This window comes from Carya illinoinensis, chromosome 13, assembly GCF_018687715.1.
Source record: "Carya illinoinensis cultivar Pawnee chromosome 13, C.illinoinensisPawnee_v1, whole genome shotgun sequence".
Taxonomy (NCBI): Eukaryota; Viridiplantae; Streptophyta; class Magnoliopsida; order Fagales; family Juglandaceae; genus Carya; species Carya illinoinensis.
Genome location: NC_056764.1, coordinates 29,258,693 through 29,263,342, shown reverse-complemented (window position 1 = coordinate 29,263,342; position 4,650 = coordinate 29,258,693). Strand labels below are relative to the sequence as shown.

At 31.9% G+C, this 4,650-nt stretch overlaps 1 pseudogene; it reads right to left on the bottom strand.

The window, feature by feature from the left end:
- Positions 1–917: 917 nt before the first annotated feature.
- On the bottom strand, positions 918–1,413 carry LOC122291117 (annotated as a pseudogene).
- Between the last annotated feature and the right edge of the window lie 3,237 nt (positions 1,414–4,650).

The window sequence follows — 4,650 nt, the reverse complement described above, 5'->3', positions numbered from 1 at the left end:
TCATAAATGTGAAATAGTTCATATGCCTCTCCAAAAATATTCGAAGAAAAATATTGACATCAAAAATAAACTTTTGGGATTTGTTTAGAAAACAAGTCAAATGCAACATATAAGAGAGAGAGCTTGGCTATTATACCTGCCAACATCCTCGACCAGTTTTAACAATACTCAAGCAAAGGATAACAACCGGACCTCTCATCTGTTTGCCTTCCTTCCCTCGTCTCTAATATTTACTTTTCTTGTCATCATTGATTAGCAAACTTCTTTGATGAAGGATGCCCAAAAGAAGAAAGAGAACAAAATATAGGAAGCAATAAGCAATGTGGGAAAGCTGAAAACAACTCATTCATATTCCCGTACATACACATTCATATCTATTATAACACAGTTCTCTTTTTAATAATTGTAAGTAATACAATTAAAATTTCTTCTTTGTGAGCAAATATTGTCAAAATATACCTTAAAAAAGACACATTTAGTACTAAAACAACACAAAAAATACGTTGTTACTTTCAAAATAAGCCTCATAACATAAGATGCCCAAACTGTATGCAATTGATAAAGAAATCTTGAAACTTGATACAAAAAGCCACAACCATTTGTTGATGTTAACAAACTATCCAAAAAAGAAATATAAGATTTATATGATATATCTTCTAGCTATTTGCATAATTCATCTTGTCATATAAACTTTGTGCTTTAGATTTCCTTGATTGAATAGCAAATAGAAAAAGAAAAAAAATGGTAAAACAACATATAAAAAGGTTAGTGCCATATAGTATCAATTGTAAAGTCAAAAACCAACAATTTCAAAGTAGTACATACAAATGTTTCAATTGATTTGGGGTATCCAAAATACAACTTCGTTGAAAATATTCTAAACATGATTGTGGATTATCGTCATCTATATACAACTCCTACTTATCTTTGGAGAGGCCGTACTTCTGCTAGAGCTTGTTGATCTCGTCATCCTTCTTGTGGTCAAACTTCTTACTCATCTTGGCCTACTAGTAGTAGAGCATGATGAGGTTCTAGTTGGTGACGTTGAAGCCTGAGAGGTCCACAACGATCTTGGTATTTGTAAATGTCCTTGTAGACCACAAAGGTCTTGTCACAAGTGTCCTTGCTTGTTCTCACTCTTATCTTTTGTATCCCTCCGTACTTCCTAAAGATGTCATACATCTACTTGCTCGATATGTTAAATGGCAGATTCCACATGTACAACACATGGTTTACCTTCGGGGATAGCTGCGTGTCAACCTTCCGAAAGCTTATGGTGGCCAAGCTTGTTTGAACGACACGAAAATATTGGGAAAGTTTTGTTTGTGAGAATGTGTTTCGATCAAATTCATTCCAATGGAAATAATCTATTATAAGCTTGCATATCTTCTCATTCTCCACCACTGGGACCATATGCATAACATGAATCATAAGGACTTTTCAAGGGTTGTAATGGGATTTAGGATCAAGGTGGGAAATATTTGGGAGTGTAATTCAAAAGCCATCGAAACTAGTGGAGTAAAAATGAATCAACGCAAGCTCGAATATATAAGACATATAAAACTAATCACTCTATTCTTCACAACAGCTCCCACCTTTGTATATATCACGTATAAACATACCCCTTTATTGAAATTTTAGGAGGAATTATGAACATGTACAGTTTTTAATATCAAAGCAATTTCCTCCATCACTTCCTTTCTTCTTTTCTTTTTCTTTTTTCTTTTTTTTTTTTAAACAAATTTACATCAACAATGAAACTCACGAATTGAGAATGAGAACATGTTCCATTTCACCAGTCATAGTCATACCACAAATCCAAACACCCCACACTTATTTCTTGCACACCCATACATATCATAATGATGAACAATGCTCCACTAGCTTTACGGCTTGGGTAAATTTATTGTTTTTCAAGTTTAAAGCTTGTAACGTGGGTTCACAATAAAAATAAGCAAAAAAAAAAAAAAAAAAAAACCAATAAAGCTCAAATGGGTTCAACAAAAGAGAAAAAGTAATTACAAGGTAGGCTATTTGACTTATGTAGCTTATAACAAAGAGGGCCTTAATCATGTTCATGCATGCATGTGTCAATATGACCTTGAAGAGAATCAAAGAAAGTTCTAGAGAAATAAATCCATGGAAGAATGTCTCAGATGAAAGAAAATAGTGAGACTGATATGGATGTATCAGTCTAAAGGCTCAAAATCTCACCGACTTTTGTCTACCAAATTTAGTCACTACCATTCTTAAGGAAAATAACTAGATTAGTTCATTCTAAGTTGGAAGATTTCTTATTCAATCATATTATGAATTTTTCAAGCTTAATTGAATCTTACTCGTGACATACACAACCAAAAATTGTTAAAAACCACAAAAACAAAAAGCAAAACTCCTTCTTTTTTTTTTTTTTTGAAAATTTTTTGAAAAACCAAGTAATTTTTTTTTTCAAAATTACAAAATTAAAACATAACCTAAATCTCCTCCCCCACACTTAAAACTTACATTGTCCCCAATGTAAGGTGAAATGCAAAGAAAAGGCAAAAATAACCAAAATATAAATGCGAGAATAAGAAAACAAACTCCCATTGGGTTGCCTCCTAAGCAGCGCCTTTGTTTATTGTCGTTGGCTTGACTCAATGTTTCATTCTTCAATTAGTATAAATCGGATTCTCAAGGTCCAATTCTACCACATTCTCTACTTGGAAACCTTCATAGAAAAGTTTAAGTCTATGTCCCTTCACCTTGAACACTTTGGAAGTTGCTAAATTTTGAATTTTGACTACACTATGAGGAAAAATATTAGTAACAACAAAAGGTCCAATCCAACGAAAATGCAACTTATCCAGAAACAAACGAAGCCGTGAATGGTATAGAAGGACTTTTTAACCAACTTTAAACATTCCTAGAGATCATCTTGTCATGAAAAGCTTTCATCTTTTCCTTGTAAATCCTTGCACTCTCATAGGCATCATTGCAAATTTCCTCTAACTCTTGTAGTTGCAACTTCCTGTGTTCTCCACTTTCATCTGTCTTCATATTGAAAGTCTTGATAGCCCAATAAGCCTTATGTTCTAAATAAACTGGAAGGTGGCATGCGTTGAATCCAAGATTTCAAGTTTCGTGTAATTATATATCTACACATAGATTTTGATGATAACAAATAGTATATTAAGGAACCAAGTATGAGCAAGAAGGGAACAAGTTCACGTTAAAGTCAGAGTAATATTGTAAATCTCTTAAAAATTTGAAATTAGGATTAAGACTCAAAATTAATATTTTATCATAAAGCATTAAAATAGATTTTCCACATGTGCATGAATATTTTAAAAATTAAATTTGAAAATTTTGAATGATAATTGATTATCATATTTCACATGTGCATGACATGATTAAATGTTTGAATTTTGAAAATATTAAAGATGATTGATTGTCATCTTTTACATGTGTATGCTTTATTTAAATATTTTCAAAAGTAATTGATACTCTTTTTGACTTATGTAAAAGTAGATAATTTTGTTTGAAAATTTTGAAAATATTAAACATGATTGATTATCATCTTTCACACGTGCATATTTTATTTGAATATTTTCAAAAGTAATTGATGCTCTTTTTGACTTTTGCAAAAGGTAGATAATTTTGTTTGAAAATTTTGAAAAGTAAAGTGTGTTCTTTTTGTCATGTGCAAAAAATAAAAAGATTAGATTTGAAATTTTTGAAAAGTGAATGATGTTGTCTTTGACATGTGAATCTTTTTAAATTTGAATATGAAATCTCATATGCCTATAAATAAATCATTTGAAAGCTTCATATTTACAACACCTAGAGTATACAACATTTATTCAAAACTTTCATTCTCTCTTCTCTAAGCATTGAGTCTTAACCTTTGTTCATTTTGAGAGATATAGTTTGTACTGTATTATTCTTATTTCACTCATTGAGAAGTGTTCTCTGATAACCTACGTACCCACTATCAGCTCTTGTATTAGTAAAATGGTGTGTATAACCCTTGTATTTGTAGAAAGTATCTTACATAGGGAATAGTTGAATTATCACGTGTAAAGTGATTGTAAGTGTAGAGGGTGTTCTACGCGGATCTTTTGTAGCGGTATTGTTCAAAAGTATAATAGGTTTCTATCTCCACTTGAGAGAGGTTGAATAGTGAATTTGGGGATCCTCAAGGGGTAACTTGAGGCGAGGACGTAGGCAGTGGAGCCGAATCTCGTTAACATACTGAGTTTGCTTCTCTTACTCTTTATATTTATTATTGTTTCATATTTTGTTTATATTTTATATTGTATATTTGATTTATAATTATTAATTTTTAAATACAACTCAATTCACCCCCCTCTTGTGTTAGTCATCTGGGCAACAGCATAGTTTCCCAAACACCAACTGATAAGGTGACATACCAATGGACATCTTATGCTCCTTAAGGACCTACATAAACGTTTTTTCTTGCAGTGCACTAAGTTTATTGGAGATGATCACTGGTAATATTATTTCATCTCCAATGAACACATACTTGAGGTAACTGGGGAGAGGCTTCAAATCTGAAATGGGGGCCTGCAAAACAAAGGATAAATGCCTATCGTTAGAAATTGGTAACTCAATATAAGGAATGATACCTAACTGTTGTACTTTGAAAAT